Genomic DNA, 19,258 nt, shown 5'->3' on the forward strand with positions numbered 1-19,258 from the left:
TTTCTGGTTCTGTGACCTGGGGCAAGTCATTTGACCTCTCTTTCAGATTTTCATCTCAATCTGTTAAATTAGATTTAATAATCTGTGATAATAGCAGTCCTAACTTTCAGGTCAGTTGTGTTGAACAGATGAGTCAAAATTTCTGAGAGTACTTCGAAAAAGTGTAAGGTAAATTATAGCTACAGGGCAAGACTTTTCCCTCTAATCTGTGTATCATTACCTTCTACAGCTCATAGATGCCATCATACAGTCTTCAGGCCAACAGGATGGTAGTCAGGTCTAATTCACAATGACTCAGAAAGATTCTCTGCCTTCCTCCTTGTATCTCAATACTGGCTATCAAAAAAGTTGTTAGTTTTTAATATCAGATGGTAGTGTGCTTTAGTGGAAGGACACTGGACTAAAGGACAATGGACTGGCCTCTACTAGTTCTTTGACGGCCTAACTCACTAGCTGTGTAACTGTGGGCTGAACATTTGATCTCTCTGAGCCTCAGTTTTCCCATGTATAAAATGGTAATAATATTGCTCAGTGTATTTCAGAAGGTTTGAGGGTCAGACAAAATAGTGCATATAATAGAAGGTCATGGGGCGCCTGTGTGGCTCAATTGGTTGAGCATCCAACTGAGCTTGATCTCAGCTCGGGTCATGATCCCAGGGTTGCGGGATCACAAAGAAGAAATATACATGGGGGGATTGAATTGAGAGGGCCTGCTGTGTCCTAGGCACTGTGCTGGCTCTTGGACAAAAATGATAGTATCCCTGGCTGTGACAGCAGCTCACAGACATCCAGGGGCTTTAGCTGCAGGTCCTGAGCAGGGCAGAGAGATGAGGTTGTGTTTGTATCTTGTTTGTTGCTTCTGCTATGACTCTGGACTTGTCTGGGACTCTTAATGGTCCTGACCTGGTATCTTTCCTCTCTGTTGCAGGAAGATGAGAGACTGCTTGGGTATCAGCAATAGTACCATGGGTCCCTGCACTGGTTAAAGCCATCGCCACAACCTGGGCAGGCAGCAAGGTAAGTGGAGAGGCCAGTCCAGGCGAGCTCCTGGGATGTGAATACATTTCCGCCTCAAGTGCTGCCCGGAAAATCCCAAGTGCACAAACAAGTCAAGGCAATGCATCTGGGTCCTCCTACCCACACTCCAGGACCCAGAGGAAGGGCTTGCTTCCCCTCCCAAGTGCTCCAGCTAGCTCCCTCCCTGCTGGCCAGGCTTCTTCCAAGTTAAAAAAAAAAAAAAAATGAGACACTAGAGGGGAGGAAAACAAGTCCACTCACTGTCTTTCCCTTCTCCCATCTTAACTGTTCAAGCAAGTTCCCAGGAGCTGCGCAGAGCTCTTGTTTGACTGGAAGGGAGGTAGGAGGAGTGGAATGTGTGCAAAACCCGAGCTGATCAAAAGACAGTGCTGTTTCATGGAAGCCTCCCAGAACTGAGAGTGGGAGAGAAGGGGGGTGGAGGGGGAGAGAGGAGAGGAGACAGACAGAGAGAGAAAGAGAGAGAGAGAGAGAGAGAGAGAGAGAGAGCGCGAGCACACAAGCGAGAGCAGGAGAGAGAGAGAGAGCAAGCCAGAGCACAGAGCACGCTGGCTGGCGAGAACAGGGTCTCCATGACAACTGGCCTGGCCGGCTAGAAGTGCTCTGCTCATTTGGCTGGAAGGAGCGCCACGAAAGGTCAGAGGAAGGAGCTGTGGGAAGCTCGCAGCAGGTATCGGAGCTTAAGCGAGTGGATTTTGGGGCCCCGGGCTTCCTTACAGACTGTGGTGTGAGCCAAACTCTGCCGAGAATGGAGTGGGCAGGAAAGCACCGGGACTTTCAGGTAAGGTCAGCTCCGGCTTGGATTGTTTTTTCTCCTTTCCTGGCCATAGTCTTGGGCTGTTTTCTGGGAGGCAGGGATAAGTCTGTACTCTCTGCTCAGAGTTTGGGGCTCAGGAATGATGTCATGCTCCAACAGTTGGATTCTATTAGCTTAAGGAGGAGGGAAACAGCCAATTTTCTTGACTTTGCAAATCTAGCTGATCTCACTCTTGCTGAACCTGAGGTGTTTAGACTTTTCTGTAGAAATCATCATCTTGTATTTAGCACAAAGGCTTAGGATATTTTACAGAAACAGTTTTTTATATATAGAAAAAGCAAGTTATCGTCATTCCAGCATTATGTTTGGAGTTCCTACGTGGAAACTCCAGTGTCTTTTGAGTGGCTTGGTTTGTTCTAGTGAACACTGTCTGTTTTGTCTCTTGGTGTTGCTATGTCTGACCTGTAGTGAAAAAAGAAAAAGCTCCAATTAACTCAGCTAGGAGCTTGTGGTGAGTTCCCAGTCTCTGGAGCAGTTATTAGGACAGAGGGACCGTCTTAGGGATATCTGAGCTAGGGTCACTCTCTTCGTTTCTCCCTCAGGTAACTTGGAAAGAAGCAAGCTGTCCTCCTTTATTAATAAGGCCCATCACAGGCTTTGCTAAAGGAGGCTGGCAGGTGTGTGTGTGTTTTGGGCTGGGGGTGGGGGCTGTGAAGAGGTTTCCTATACAGATATCTCTGAGTGAGCTCTCAGTGGTGGCTGCTACTAGGTTGCCTATGGAGACATGAGGCACGAGGTTGTGGTTGTGGAGACACAGTACTGAGGTACTGTGATGGATTCTTCAGGTTAATATTTTAACCAAATCTCAGAGCACGCACTGTCCACACTGTGCATTCCTGTTTTGTTTGTCCTATGCTTTGGTGAAACTTGTTCTGCCCCAGAGGAGTGGTGTGTGCTAAGCTCAGTGTGGCCTAGGAGAGGAGATCCTTCCAGAAAGGCACTTTTATAGGTGATGGGGTAGTTTGGTTCTCAGTGATCTTATTTGGAGCATTAATGCAGCAGACACTCCCTGCAGTGGAGACTTATCAGGAGATGTGCTTCCGCTTCAGCCATGTTACATCTCAAACTTACTGCTGGGCCTTAGGGAACATTGTGGATGCCTCTGGTTTCTCTGTGGGTTGAGGGAACAGCTGCTGTCCTGGCTCTTCGGTTTTTCTTCTTGAACTTTTTGAACAGAATGTCTTTTGTATTCTGGCAGACAATGAGGGGGCCTTCTGATTAACTTCGGGTCAGCTTGCCAGTAAAAGCACTGACCATGTCCCCAGTTTGGGCTCCCTGATTGTATACATGTATGCATCAGTATTGTGGCCTGAGGGTCCACAGGGGTGAACTCCGTGGCCCTGGACCTCAGATGGGCCACTGCTATAGTGATGCCTCCTTTTAATACATTCCCAGTGATCCTTAGCTTAGTTGAAACCTCTGTTTTGTTGGAAGCATATGGCATTGCACTGTTGGTTGGGATTTAAATTTGGGGGTGTGAGGAGGAGGCCTCTCTGAGTCAGTGGGCAGTGCAAATCCAGAATCCCACTTTTCTACTCAAGTGGCTGTGGTTGGGGTTCCTCTAACTTTATCACCCCCACACATATGAAGAGGGTGAGTAGGTGGTCATTCTTTTGATGTAGCAGAATGAGTACTGGATTTGAGGTGAGGAGACTTAGGTCCATGGTCAGGTTCTGCTACTTGCCATCAAGGTGGCCATGGGCAAGACCATTAACCTATGTGACCTTTAGATTTATTAGCTCTGAGATGAGAGAGAATGATATAACTACTTTAACAGGTCTATTGGGAGGAACAAAAATGAGCTAATTTCTGTGAAAGTGGGGCATCTAGGTGGTACAGTCAATTAAGTGTCCGCCTCTTGATCTCCACTGAGGTCATGATGTCGCAGTTTGTGAGTTTGAGCCCTGCATCAGGCTCTGTGCTGATGGTGTGGAGTTGGCTCGGGATTCTGTCTCTCCTTCTGTCTGCCCCTCCCCAACTTGTACTCTCTCTCTCTCTCTTTCTCTCAAAATAAATAAGCTTAAAACAATTTCTATGAAAGTAATTTTAAGCAAGTCAAGTCCTGTATAATGTGAGATGTTGTGAATTAAAGCTTGAATGATGGCCCCATTCTCTTCTGGAAAGGCATTTTGCCTCTCTGGTCTAGTTTCCCAATTTATAAAGTGCCCTATTCTTTTGTGCATTTATAAATAAAAATGAGAAAAAAAACTTTAAAAAGTCCTTCGAGATATTAAAGGAAACAAATGATGCTTTCTTTGGGAAATAGAAGAGTGATGTTCACTGCAGGTTTGAGCCTCACAAATGATGCTTCAGAGATGAAGCTTTCTTTGCTTAGGTTACCTGACTCATGTGTTTAGTATAGAAGAGAGGATTCCAAGAGACCCTTCGCTTTTCCAGTGTCCCACAGCTAACTACCTGGCAGTTATGGTATACATTTCAGTAGCTGGAAGAGAGGCTTCTGATTGTCAGGGCTGGTTCCCTCATTCTGCTAGCTGGGTTCTGGGTCTGAAAGACAGGGTTTAACCGGCAGGCAGAGTTATCACTCTGAAAGGCTCCTTGGGGGCTGGGCAGCTCTTTCAGGAACCTGTATGGCTACAGCTTAGAGGGAAACAAGAAAGAAATGAGGAAGTGGGAATTTCAAGGGCAGAGATTCTTGATATGCATTGGGACTATGCCAAGGAACAGAAAAGCAGGGGTGGGGAGACTTCAGGAAAGGGCACCCAGATCTGTTCTCAGGGAGTGTGTAGGGCTCATGGCATGCTAGGTGGGAACACAGGGAGAGACCTGGCCCCCCATTTGGCAGCCTCAGCTTTTGTAGCAGGACAGGGCAAGCTTCCATGCCCTGGAGTAGGCTCTGGGAAGAAGCCCTTGGGAAGACCCTGAGGAGACAGATCTGTTATTGTTTAACAACAGAGCCTTTTTTCAGGTGAATCCATCACAGTAGCCTCTCAGGCCCGACAGAGAAGTGGTCCGTAGCTTAGATTGGGGCTGCAGCTGGTCCCCACTCCTGCTCAGTCCAGCATCCCAGAGGTGAGTCACACGTTGGATGGATCCCTCCATATTCTTTAAGGATTAAAAAGTAACGTTCCTGTTCTCACTCCCTCTCTCCCCTTCCTCTACTGCCCTTCCTGCATACTCTCCCTCTGGGCTCCCTCTCTCTAAAATTAGAATAATCAGTTACCCAAGGAAGTTGAAACTTTGAAATGCCTTAGAGGACAGGCCTAGGGCATCCTGAATTCTGCTGGCTCTACCCTGTCCCTGGAATGGAGGGTGTGGGTTTACAGTATGCAGGGGTGCCTCCGACTCCAGATATCTTGGCAACACTGCTGAGTTATAAGTAAGAGAGGCTGTGCTCCGTGTCTACCTAATCTGATTCTAAGAACTACTTTGGGGAGGACCATGGGGAGGAGGTGGAAGGGTCAGAGTCTGGGACTGCCAGAACACCTCCCTGCAGGCAGGTGGGGCTGAGAGACTGAAGAGCATGTCTTCTTGTTGCTTCTCTTTGTCTGTTATGTGTCACTGCCCTGGAGTCTCCTGATTTCCAGTGTTGGGCCCAAGAGAGTTTGCCGAGGCAGCCAAGCGAAGGGAATGTGTATCTGAGCCTAGAGGAGTCCAGGCAGCCGCCCTGCAGAGTGTTGGCTTGGCCTCCCTTCTGAGCCTTTACATTAGCTTGGAAGAAGAGGGTGTTTAGGGTGGACAGGGGTGGGGGAGGGGGAAATCTGCTGGTAGATAATTGAGTTCTTTGAGTTAGAGTAACCATGGAAAGTGGAGAAGGGGCCAGGAGGGCATGAAAGAAAAAAAAAATTACCATCTGGCATAGTCTGCAGAGATTTCTCTATAAAGCCTGAGGGAGAACTTGCATTAGTGAGTGCCTTCTCCTGGGGATGGGGAGGGAGATTCTGAGCATCTATTTTTGGCTTGGGAGGAGGCACTGTGTGCATCTATCTCAGTAGGTGGGTGCAGTAAAATGCTGGGTGCATCTATCTTAGGGGAATATGCTGCATAATATTGCCTGATAGAAAAATCCCCAATGTCTCTGTTTCCACCTGTAAGACCTAGAAAACTTGCCTGTGTGTATTTGTGTGTTGAGGGGAGAGGAGGATGTTAAATGAGTTTAGACCTCATTGTAGGATTTCTCCAAAGATCCCTTCTCTTATTATTTCTGGCTCTGATATACTGTTCTTGAAGGGCTATTGAAATGATCACAATATTCTCATCTAAAAACTGCCTATATGTTAGATTGCACTGTATCTATAAAAGGTGAATTATATATGCAATTAGGATATGAAAGCTTCTTAATGAAAGCTGACCTGTTTCTAAGTGTTTGTCCTATAAACCACCCATTTCTCAAAGATACAGACTCCTCTTCTGTGTGACTTGTCTCTGAAGGGGTTTGTATATGAGCTAGAGATTGACTAATGAGAAACAGTACAGTGAATGAAGGACTGTTTGACCCTGGGGAAAATGAAATGAACTGGGAGTTAGGGGAGACAAGATCTGAAGCAGTAGGAAAACTAGAAGGAAACAGGAGAAAGGCCCTGGGCAAGGGGACTGGGGAAAGGTAGTTCTTAGGGGAAGCAGGGGAGATAGAAGGTAGTTCTTGGGCTGCTCTAGGAGGCCTTTACAATTTAGCAGAAGGCTGGCCTGTCCCCGGGGGACCCAATGAGACAGCGTTGTGTCCTGGGAGGCCGGCATTGGAGTTGACACCCCTGTTCATTTGCTCTTGGGCTCAGAGGCATCTCTGGTACCCATATGCCCTCTTAGTCTGTTCACCCATTTTGTCAGTGAATACAGAGTGGCTAGGCCAAGGGCTGGGGAGGGTCTAGATAATAGCAAGTGAGGGACTTATCCCATATATATATTATGTTAGATGTTGTATTGTAGTTATTTCCTCCCCAAAGTGAGCCTCTGTGTGTTCGACTAAGAAAGAAGAAACAAAGACCCGCTGAAGTTTGGCGTTTTGCAGGTAGGGTTAATGATCATTTCATGCGTTAGGCTGGGAAGAAGGAGGAATAGCCAACTCTTAGACTCTGATGTGAAGTACTGTTTGAATGATGGACGAAAGCCAACTATAAAGGACTGGAAATATGAGGAGGGAGAGGGTTCTAGGTCTCTGTTGAAGTTTCTCTGAGAGTGTCAGTGAATTGGGTGTGGGAGGATAGGAAAAGGGAAAGGGAAAAATTGGAAAGAAAACTATATAGTCAGCTAGTTTTCAGAACTCTTTAGCCTTGTTAGAGGAAGTGAATTTTGGTGTGCTCACTTACGTCTTGGAACACAGCTCCCTGATGGAGTTCTGACAGCTAAATATCATAGATTGCTTTTAAATGAATCAACCTGCAATGTGTTTGTTCAGCTATCAGTGACTCTTGATGCTCAGTGCGTGTGTGGTGGAATGGACCACTTGCACTTACTGTAAATGTCTCAGTGCAGCAACATGTGGTAACGAAGAGCTGGTGCCCAAGGGTCTTACACGCCTAGGTTTAGAACCTGCCATTACAGTTACTGGCTGTGTGACCTTGGACAAGTTGTTTAATCTCCCTGAGCCTCCCTTTTCTGTGAGGCATCTGTGAAATGTATAATAGTAGTACTTAGCTTGTTAGCATTGTGCCAAGGAGTGAATGAAATGACACCTGTAAGGCTCTCAGCCAGTGCCTGGCACCTAGTAAAGGTTCGGTGCTTTCCATTATCATTATCAACTTAGTGCAGTATTTTGAAGAGTACAGCGGGCGTCTCTCTCTTTTTTTTTTTTTCAAAGATTTATTTCGAGAGAGAGAGTGAGAAGGGGGAGGGGCAGAGGAAGAGGGAGAGAGAGAATCCCAAGCAGCCCCCACGCTGTCAGCACACAGCCTGATGTGGGGTTCAATCTTACAAATCGTGAAATCATGACCTGAGTTGAAACCAAGAAGTTTCGACTGAGCTGCCCAGGTGTCCCTATACTTTGCATTTTATTCACCTTTCTGACACCTGGGGAGAGTCTCCACGGTGGTCCTTCTCACCCCAGCTTCAGAGGCTCTGCTTTACCCTCCTGTAGGATGCCTACCCTTCACTGTCATGGCAGACTAGAACTGCTTCTTGCCAGTTGCTTCCTGGCAGCCTGCCCAGTCAGGGCCCTAGGTCCTCCTTCCCCCAACATTGGCCGCCCTTCACAAGCTGCTGTTGGTCCTTCTACTTCCATGAATCCTACCTGTGTATCCTTTAAGACCCTTTGTAGCCAGCCTACGTGCTTAGTAGTCTGGCTCTTCCTCTTACTATCTGTGGATCTCTGGCGAGTTAACCTTTGTAAACCTTAGTGTCTGCATCTGTAAATTGGGAATAATCTTACTCCTTTCAAAGGTTTCTTGTAAGGGTTAAATGAGTTAATTTTTTTAAATAATTTTTTAAAATGTTTACTTATTTGGAGGGGGAGGGGCCGAGAGAGAGGGAGACACAGAATGTGAAGCAGGCTCCGAGCTGTCAGCATCGAGCCTGATGTGGGACTCGAATCCATGAACCATGAGATCATGACCTGAGCTAAAGTTGGATGCTTAACCTTCTGAGCCACCCAGGTGCACCAAATTAGTGAATTTATATAGCGCGCTTAGCTTAGTTGCTGGCACAAATATGCTTTCAGTAATTGTTAGCTGTAATTGTTGTTTGAGATCTGTCCCTCCTGTGAGTTCCTCGGCCTCCATATAGCAGTACAGAGAGCCCTGGCCAGGTAGTCAGCAGATCTGAGCTTTAGTCCTGGCTCTGTTGGTGACTTTTGGGTGATCTTGGGGGAGTAACCTTGGCTTCTCTAGGCTTCAGTTTCCTCTTCTAGAAAGTGGGGGGTTTAGATAGAGTGTTTTCATTGACATTTTGACTTGACTCTTAAATGCATATGTCTTGTCTTTCCAACTAGATTCCCTGAAGTTCTATAAAATTATTCCCCAAATTGGCCAACATATATTGCTTATGCTTAAAAAATCTTTGCATAGCTTTTTTTTTTAATCCTATCAGCTGGATTCTAGAAAGCATTTGACTTGGTTCTCATAACTTGGAGCCTGGAATCTTGCTCTCAGATGCACAGGGCTTGGTTGTAACAACCTGCAAAGAGGCTCCAGCGTTTAGTAAGTTAGAAAATCTACCAGGTTAGTAAGAAAGGAGGTGGGTTTCACTTGGTGCTCCTGGGGAAATTTTGGTTGACAGATGTTTAGGGTACTTATTTGTTCTGCTGTATAGACTCAGATCAGCTTTGTGAATAAGTACTGCCATCACTATTTCCTTCTCTCTGTGGAGAAAAATGTCAGTGTTTCCTTCAGGGTTTGAAGCGAGCCATTGGTGCTCAAAGAAAAACCTGTGTGTTACGAGAAGAACTGTCTAATGAAAGAGTGACATTTAGAGCCTGGGCTCCGGAGGCAGACAGTAGGGGTTCATATTCTGGTTCTGCTACTTACTAGTTCTGAGATCTTGGGTAAGTTATGGAGCCTGTCCATGCCCCAGCTCCTTTTCTGTGAAACAGAAGTGCTAATTGTATTATTTTGTAGTGTTGTGGTAAGGCCTAAGTGTCACGTGCTTAGCATAGTACCTTGTATCTGGTGCTGAATGAAATGTGAGCAATTACTGTTATATATCTTATTACCTTGTAAGCCAAGCAGAGTTTGTTTCCGAATGGTTGGTTTGTCTGGTTTGTTCTGCTGAGAAATGTGGAGCAATGTTCCCTTCCTCCATGTTTTGGGCAGACATCTAGTATCAGCAGAGCAGTAATAAGTGTCCTGCAATCAGTACATAGATTGTAGCTCTTGTACTTTGCTTTTGTAAAGAAATATATAAACCAGAAAGAATCTGAGCCAAAAGAGCATGTAGGTTTAAAGGACCCTCTGTGATGAGTAACACATGTTATATGGCATTGGAGTTAGGGGCATGGCAGAACCCTGGGTAAAAGAGGAAGATGGGAAGTGGGATGACAGAAAGTAGAGCTAGGTAATGAAGAGTGGCAGGTATCTCTGAGCAAGTGGTAGTGGCTATGACAGTAAGCCCCACTGAGAAGCTCCTGGCACTTTATCTTCCCTGTAGGTACGTTGACTCCTCAGCCCCAGGTGAGACTTGCCCCCGCACCCCACAGTGCTCACTCAGATCAATCTCAGAGGAATGGTGGATTGGGATGAGTCGGCTCTAATCTGTTCCTAACTAGAATGAGTAGCATGAGTAGCTCGGTGTGTCTTATCTACAAGTATAATTATAAAGAGATTTCCTTTTCCAGCTGTAAGAAACAGGAACTTTTGCTGCCAAACTTAGCAGCATGTTTTAAGTCCTTCAAATCTCCTCTGAGTGCTACCAAAGCTCTCAGCTTTGTTGTTATCTCTTGTTGAAATATAGCCTGGAAAGGTCATATCAACAGTGCCAATTTATGGGCCTGCTGAACCCAAGCAGGCCTAGGGCAGAATGGGGAGTTCCTGGGAGTAGGTGTTTCACAGATTTTCCCTTTGAGTTAGACTGTTTATAATTTAAGGTTCTTTGTGCTTTAGAGAAGACCAAACTCTGAAGATTAGGGTCAAACATTGTATTTCTTCTGCAGTTTTACTTGTGTAGGCAGGCACTCAGACTCTACAGTAGCTCCCTGTACGGCTGGGAGAGGCTCAGCCTTGATGGGACTTACGGCTGCCAAAACCATGCCTGGCAGTCCTTATAGGAGGTAAGTTTTCTTGGCACAAAGTTATGCCAGAATCCTTCACCCCATTTAGTTTATTAGCAGTTTTTGACCTATCGTGTGTTCTGAAGGGGTGATTAAAAGTGGCCAAGAGCACATGGTATAGAAACCACACATGGAGATTTTGCACTCATCTGAGGAGAAAAAGGTCAGATCTGTGTGTGCATATACAGTACTCTGTCACTTGGTAAAACAGATACAAATAGGGAAAGGAAACTAAAGAACTTAACTGACCCCAGCATCTATAAAGAAGCGTGGTACTTGAATGCCAGAGGAAAATACCTGGGACAGCTGAGGTGAACTTGGCAATGGCAGTGACCTTGGTTGGCAGTCTGTGACTTGACCAACTCAGCTGCTGTGTTCAGAGAATTGAGGCTTTGGAATCTAGGAAGGGAAGAGAGCACTGAAATTTTTTATTTTCTTTGCCTCCCTCTAACCCCCTGATTCACTCACCAGTCTGGGTTCAGACGCACATGGAAAGATTGCCAGATAAATTGCCTTTTTGAAGTGGTATGGGAAGCACTGTCCTCTCTGTGTCTCTGTGTCTCTGGGTTTGAGTCCTCACTGCTGCTCAGGAGTGAGTTACTGCTCACCTGTGCTGGAAGAGCTGGCTGGGAGGAGACGGGTGGTAAAAAAGGCAGTGATGGTGGTAAGAAGCCATGGAGACAGTAACACCTCTGACATCATCCCAGGCTCTGAGAGTAGTTAATGTTTTGTCAGCAGGTGAGTTGGGATGACTGTTTGTGTTCCCCAAGAATTTATTTCTCCTCGGCCTTAAAAAAATTAATTAAGAAATTAATTGAAGTATAGTTAACATACAATGTTATGTTAGTTTCAGGTGTACAGCATAGTTATTTGACAATTCTATACATTACTCAGTGCTCACCACGCCAAGTAGTCACCATCTGTCACCACACAAGGTTATTACAATATTAGTGAATATTTTCCCTATGCTGCACTTTTTATCTCCATGATGTATTTATTTTGTAACTGGGAACTTGTGCCTCTTAATCCCTCTTATCTATTTCACCCATTCCCCCACCTACCCCCGCCTCTGGCAACCACCAGTGTATTCTCTGTATTTAAGAGTTTGTTTTTTGTTGTTGTATGTTTGTTTGTTTGTTGCATTTTGTATATTCCACATATAAGTGAAATTGTATGGTATTTGTCTTCCTGTGTCTTATTTCACTTAGCACTATACGCTCTAGGTCTATTCATGTTGTCACAAATGCCAGGATCTCATTATTCTTTATGGCTGAGGAATATTCCAAAGCATGCGTGTGTGTGTGTGTGTGTGTGTGTGTGTGTGTGTGTGTATGTGTGTGTGTGTGTACCATATCTTTATCCATTTATCTTTTGATGGACACTTGAGTTGCTTCTATATCTTGGCTATTGTAAATTGGGACAACCACTGTGGAAAACAGTATGGAAGGTCCTCAGAATTAAAAACGGAAATACTGGGGTGCCTGGGTGGCTCAGTCAGTTGAGCGTCCGACTTTGGCTCAGGTCATGATCTCATGGCTTATGGGTTTGAGCCCCGTGTCAGGCTCTGTGCTGACAGCTCAGAGCCTGGAGCCTGCTTCAGATTCTATCTCTCTCTCTCTTCCCCTGCTTGTGCTCTCTCTCTCTCTCTCTCTCTCTCAAGTAGAAATAAACATTAAAAAAATTAAATTAAAAAATGGAAGTATCATCTGATCCAGTAATTCCACTAGTAGATGTTTACCCAAAGAAAACAAAAGACTAACTTGAAAAGATATATGCACCCCTATATTTATTGCAGCATTATTTATAAGAGCCTTTCTCTTTTTACTGTACACTCTTTCCTGGAGATTCCATCTTCTGCTACCAGGTAGAGAAGTAGGGTGTGGGGTGTGTGTGTCAAACTCTGCACCTCTTGTTTAGAAACTTTTTATTTATTCATTCATTTATTTATTACATGTTTATTGAGTACCCATTCTGGTCTAGGCACTGTTTTATATGTAGAGATGACTGAAACAGCAAAGTATATGTGTCATGGAGCTTAAAATGTTTGGGGGTAGCAGTCAGTAAATAAGTAAACAATAAATGAGATAATGATAGTGATATGAGCTATAAGAGAAATAGTGGTGATGTAAAAGAGAGAGAGTAGCAGGAACTTGAAAGCTATTAAAAGAGGAGTTAGAGAAAGCCTCTCTGAGAATCGGACATTGGAGCTGCAAGTTCAAGCACAAAAAGAAATTGTGAATGTTCAGGTTTGGGGCATGTACATTTCTGGAGGAGGGAACAGTAAGGGCAAAGGCCCTGAGGTAGGAAAGAGCTTGGCATGTTGAAAGAACATGAAGTTCATTGTTAGAATATAAGGAGCCAGTGATTATAAGGGCATAAAATGTTGGTAGAGGCTAGTTCAGGTACAGCCTTTTTGGCATGGTAAGGAGTTTGGAGAACCAATGTGAAGGGTGTACATTCTAGGTCTGTGGCACAACCAGAGATAGGATGTCAAAATATGAAAGAGATGGCTAAGAGGAACATTGGATTTGATTGAGAAGAATCAAGAAAAAATATGGGGAAATTGAGGGGGATCTGGAGTGGGGATAGGCCTAGCTAATTAGCTAAAAGAAGTGGAATAAGTATAATTCCATGCTGCATAATTCTTGGGATCAAGCAATATATGTTTTAAAAACTGATGTATATTTTAGGTTTGTGGTATATCATTAGTAGAATGCTTTCTGTATTCCAGGCATTGTATTACACCAGGCATTTTTACTTACATCATTTCAGTAAATTCTCACAATCATCTTTGAGTGAATTTGCTGATGTTTTGATGTCTACATATGAGGAACTGAGAGTGGCTAACTTGCTTAAAATCCAAATCTAAGCCTGTCTGATTCCAAAGGATATGCTCCTTTTATACCTCCACTCTAATTGGTATACCAACTGTACTTTCTTTTAGTTATCTAACATACTTCATGTGCATTTTCCCTCTGAACTGTTATGTGTTGATGTTCTGCCATCTATCCATTGGGAGCTAGGATAGATTTTGGATGTTTGTCGATTTTAATGAGTTCTTTTCAACTTTCTCTGAAAGGAGTACCTGGTTAAGTATGGAGAATTCCATTCCAAATAAAAAACCGGGGAGGCTGGGGATAGGTGGCAAGACTCAGAAGCAGATAACCTGAATAATAACTCTTTGGGTAGGAGAAGTGATGATCTTTTTCATTAACAATATTCCACAAGTAGTTAGATGTCTTAGATTACGATCCCTTCTGTTTTATAGTAAAAAGATAGAATTTGTTTTGGGAAAAGATAACTAATTTTCAGTAAATTAGCATTTTTAAATAAACTATGATTTCCTAGTTCACAGGTTTCTTTTAGAATCTCAAAGTTCATTGGAAATGTCTGAGGAAATAAATTTATCAGGCCACAACTTTCACTTGCTGGAAATTGAACATTGACTAGTTTCTATTGGTGGATACTTCCTTTTTTGAAGGATTGATCCTGTTTGGATTCTATAGAGCAAGGGTCAGGATTCTGAAATGAAAATGTGTGGGCTGTTTGTAAACTCTCATTCCTCGGTGTTCATGAGATCTGTGTTCAGCCTTGTCAGCCAGCTTAGATGGAATAGTTTGAAGGGCAGAGCAGGGTAAGATTGAATTTCAGATTTAGCATGGATTCTTGACACACAGAGGAATTTTCTTTTGTAATGGGATTCTGCTTTCCTGTCTCCCCTGTCTCTGTCTGTTTTAGTAACCACTTTGCTTCTGGAGGAAAAGATGTGTGGTTAGGAAAGATTCATGTAGACAACGTTTTTATCTTTAGCACTGATTCGCTGAGCAAACATGAGATTCTCACCTACCATGAGTAGGTACATACAGATGAATTAGGGGTGAGGCTAAGAAGATTGGTTTGGTCAGATCTTTAAGGGCTTGAACCCTCCAGGTACTGGAGAATCCTTCTTTTGAAAATAGGAAAGGAACACAATTGGATTTGGTTGGTGGAAAAGAAACCTGTGAGACCGTGTGGAAGATAGAATGGGGGTGGGAGGAAACTTGTCTTACTGGGTATAACTAGTGAGGGCAGTATTCCAGTCTCTCACAGCTTATTTAAAACTGAGTATAAGGGAAGTCTGGAGGATCTGAACTCCAGATTGTAGGTTTTCAGACTTGAGAGGGGCTCCAAATTCACCTGGAGAGCTAGTTTCCAATTCAGTAGATCTGGAGTGGGGCCTGGGGGTGTGCATTTTTAACAAGTTTCTAAGTGCTGCTGCTGGTTGGGAACCACTGCGTAAGAGGCTCAGCAGCTGAGGTTCAAAAAGGGTGTGAGGGCCAGATGTAATCCGTATGCCTTCTTTCAGTGACCTAGAATTTCATGTCTATACTTTAGAATCTCTTGGGTGGCTTACCACTGTAATGTCAACAAAGCCCAGTAAAGGTCCATGCCCTCAGTCACAGTGACTCTTCTCACGATATCCATATCACTTCCGGATGAGGTTTCCAGCTGAGTGCTTGTCTCTAAGCAGCTGTTTGACTTATTTTTGGAAAATGCCCATCCTGGCCACTTGGTTCTATTAGGAGAGATGACATTTATGCCAGGATGAGCTCCCACCTTGCCCTTTAGCACACCCCCTGGTTGGCAGGACTGTTTTAGGGACTGCCGTCAGGCTTAGTTCTGAGTGTGTTCTGTTGATTAGCCAGGTTTACACAGGACATGCCTGGGAGATTATCTCTTTAGCCCAGGAGTTGAATTTCCAGGACAAAGTCCACAGTTGGCAGCTGATAGGCTGAGAACACCTGGAAGAGAGGATTTCACTTGGCTTTCACTTAGCCAGGCCTCTCAGTGCCTCTTCCCACAGAGGTCGGGCGTTCTACTTGTCTGCTGCCCACGTGGGTATCTTTGGGATGCCTCTCCCAGAGCAGTGTCGCTCCAAGCAGTGCTCCCTTGCTCTCTGTTTCAGGATCTGTGGCTTCATGTGAGACACTTGAGTGAATAATCATAAACTGCCCTCTCTTCCTTGAGGTTCTCATTTCTTGAATCACTGTCTGTGCTTCTTCTCTCCTTGGGGAAGGATCTCCATTTTCTCCTCTATGGTAGGTGACTCTTAGATTTTCCCTGACACTCCCCTTTTCTTAGCTTTGCTCATTAGTTCAGCACAGTTGTAGAATTCTGTTTCAGTACGGGAAGAGATATTAAAGGTTACCTGACCTAGCGCTGCCCAACCTTTTTCTTATCCCTGCACACACACAAGAAGTGTTAACTTTTGTAAGGCACGTTGGGATAACAGGAGGAGGCTCCTGGTAGCGCTGAGCCCCAGTGCTGCCCTGGGGCTTGAAGGAGTCGCGATGTCTACACAACCATAACCCATTCTTGGCATTGTGGTTGGGAACTCTGGTCCAGTCCCACTTGCGTCAGAGTCCCACTTGCGTCAGGTGAGAAAACCGAGCGCCCAAGGTGCAGAGCCAGGACGGGGAATTGACCTTTGATTCAGGGCTTTGCTGTAAGCATTTCACAAGAACTATAACGTGTTACAATTTCAAATTAGTAAGCGTGCATGAAACTATCTCAGGTTAATTTTCCTTTAAGACCTTTTTTGGTGGGGGGCACCTGGGTGGCTCAGTTGGTTGAGCATCTGACTCTTCTTGATTTTGGCCCAGGTCATGAACTCATAGTTGGTGAGATCGAGCCCTGTGTTGGGCTCTGTGGTGACAGCGTGTACTTGGGATTCTCTCTCCCCCAATCTCTCTCTGCCCCTCTGCCATTTGCTCTCTCTCTCTCAAAATAAGTAAATATTTTTAATAAGTATTTTTTTAATAACAAAAGTAATACATTTGTTCTGTAAACTTTTACACAATAGGAAAATACATGTTGGAATATGAGCTTTTCCTATAAACTGGTGCCCCAGGAGTATAATCACTGTTAACAGTTTCCTCTACAATACATTTATATAAACATTTATTTTATTTTTGTAAAAATGATTATATTCTAACCAAAAATGGAAAATAAAAAGTATTGGCGAGGATGTGGAAAAATTAGGATCCTCATACACTGCTGGTGGGAATATAAATGGTACAGCTGTTGGGGAACAAATTCAAAAGCTAAAACTTACGATGTGACCCAGCAACTCCACTCCTAGGTATTTATGCCCCCCAAAATTGAAAACAGGGACTCAAATAATTATATGCCAATATTCGTAGCAGCATTATCCACAGTAGCCAAAAGGTGGAAACAATCCAAGTGTTCACCCGCTGATGTATAAGTAAACAAAATGTGGTGTATGCACACAATGGAATATTATTCATCCATAAAAAGGGATGAAGTTCTGATACTTGCCACAGTGTGAATGAACCTTGAAAACATTGTACTAAGTGAAATAAACCAGACACAAAAGGATAGATATCGTATGATTCTGCTTATGTGCAATATCTTTAATTGGCAAATTCATTGAGATAGAGTAAATTAGAGGTTACCAAGAATTTGGGGAGAGGGGACAATGAGGAGCTATTGTATAATGATGGTTACAGAGTTCTGTTGGGGTGATGAAAAAGTTTTAGAAATAGATAGTGGTGATGGTTGCACAAGATTGTGAATGTAATTAATGTCACTGAATTGTAAACTTAAAAATGCTTAAGATGGTAGATTTTATATATGTTTTGCCCCAATTAAAAATGAATAACAAGATTATACTCTACTGAAAATGGTTTCACTTGGTAATTCATCTAGGCTATTTTTCCATGTCAGTACATTACTTTGAACAGCAGCATTGTGTTTCTTCAGGTGGATGTAATGTAATTTATTTAACCAAGCCCCTATTGATGGACACTTGAGTTGTTTCCAATTTCAACTGTTATAAACAGGGCTGCAGTAGCCAGCAGCACACGGCTGTCTTTGCCCCAGTGTTGTAGTACTTGTACTACCTTAGGCAAAATTCCTAGAAGGGAAGATTTGCTGATCAAAGGCATGCTCATTTAAGATGTTAATAAATATTGCCTAACCACTTTCCAGAGAAGTTGCATCAATGTAATTCTCATCAACAGTATGTAAAGGTGCCTGTTTCTCCCCCACCCTTGCCAGCATGGCTGTTGTAAATCTTATAAACCATTGTAATCTTTGCCGATCTGATAGGCGAAAAGGATTTCTTATTTGTTACTTTACTTAGGATTTCTTTACTTGTTAGTGAAATTGAACACCTTTTATGCTCACTGGTAGATGTGTTCATTCTTTTGGGAATTTTTGGTTCAAATACTTTGTTCATTTTTCTATTTGGTCATTATTTTATCTTGTAGATTCAGTAAGAGCTTTTAAATAACATGTTATGTTAGAACTGTTTTCCATATAAGTTGCTGATATTTTTCCCCTCAGTTTATTTTTAATTTTTGACTTTTTATGTTAATTACTTGCTTTTCATATATCTTATATATCATATGTCTTAAATTTTTATTTAGGCAAATGTATGATATTTTCCTTCAGGGCTTGTTTTTTCTCTCATTAGTGGCTTTTGAGTTGAATTTTGTGTCATACTTAGAAAAGTTTTCTTCCCTCCTCAGAATTATACAACTCATTGATTTTTTTCTAGTGTTTATCATTCCAATTTTTTACATTTAAGTTGTAACTAAGTTTCTGGTAAGGATTGAGGTAAGAATTAAATTTTATTGATAAAATACCTAAAAATAACCTTCTCCTATTAAATCAGCTCTTTTTATAAAATTTGTGAATGTCTATTACATTTACTTTAGTGTTTTTAAAAAACATTTATTAATTTATTTTGAGAGAGAAGAGAGAGAGCAGGGAAGGGTCAGAAAGAGAGAGAGAGAGAGAGAGAGAGAGAGAGAGAGAGAATCCCAATCAGGCTCCCTGCTGTCAGCACAGAGCCCCAGGTGGGGCTCCAACTCACAAACTGAGATCATGACCTGAGCTGAAACTAAAAGTGGGATGCTTAACACACTGAGCCACTCAGGCGCCCCTACATTAATGTTTTTTGTGAGTGAGGCTACCAATATTCAAATTCTTGCAATATAAAGGCCTTTAGCGAGAGAGGGAGATCAAGGAATTGTGCCCAAGTCTTCTGATTGCCAATCCTGTTTTTTTGTTTGTTTGCTATTATCCTTACACAGTGCAGCCAGATTCCTTTTCTTGATGTTTGGGGAAAATTGCATCATTCCTTTTCTGAGAAACTTTATAGTGAATCCTGTGTGCAATCATATTTGACACATTAGACCTGGGTAGTGTGACATGAAAGCCTTGTTCTTAAACCTGGTGAGGTGAGCTCAGCCTGGCTGAGGTGAGAGCAGAGAGACAATTACATGCTTGGTGCTGAGGAGACTAAAGGGCCAAAGTCAAAGGGATGTTAAGACAACATCCAGGAAGGTTGTGACTCTGGGTGAGGGGAGCAGCAGGAAGAAGAGTGAAGAAACTTGGATGCTTACAAGATTAAGGAAGATTTTTGAACTGAGAGAAGGAAGAAGAATAATTATTTAAGGTCCTGGATACTAAACTAGTTAGGTCCCACCTAATTATATTTTTTAAAAATTTATTTATTTATTTATCTATCTATTTACATTTTAGGTACATACAGTACAATATTGATTTCAGGACTAGAATTCAGTGACTCATCACTTACATACAACAACACACAGTGCTCATCATGAGTGCCCTCCTCAGTACCAATCACCTATCTAGCCCATCTCCCACGTGCCTCCCTCTGTCAGCCCACAGTTTGTTTTCTGTCATTAAGAGTCTCTTGTGGTTTGTTTCCCTCTCTTCTCTTT

The 19,258-nt window shown here is 43.3% G+C and overlaps 1 protein-coding gene across 9 annotated transcripts in view; it reads left to right on the plus strand.

Moving 5' to 3' along the window:
- The window catches only part of DENND2B (DENN domain containing 2B), a 177,425-nt gene that overhangs the window by 68,839 nt on the left and 89,328 nt on the right, over nucleotides 1-19,258 (plus strand). For 6 of the 9 annotated variants that reach the window (XM_027073192.2, XM_027073195.2, XM_027073194.2 and 3 more), the window contains one exon: nucleotides 929-1,017. The gene's annotated coding sequence lies outside the window, so the exon portion shown is untranslated. Of the gene's footprint in view, nucleotides 1-928; nucleotides 1,018-1,089; nucleotides 1,817-4,778; nucleotides 4,883-19,258 lie in introns of those variants that run through there. The other 3 variants (XM_027073196.2, XM_015084680.3, XM_053203496.1) reach the window with 3 other exon arrangements.

This window comes from Acinonyx jubatus, chromosome D1 (assembly GCF_027475565.1).
Source record: "Acinonyx jubatus isolate Ajub_Pintada_27869175 chromosome D1, VMU_Ajub_asm_v1.0, whole genome shotgun sequence".
Lineage (NCBI taxonomy): Eukaryota > Metazoa > Chordata > Mammalia > Carnivora > Felidae > Acinonyx > Acinonyx jubatus.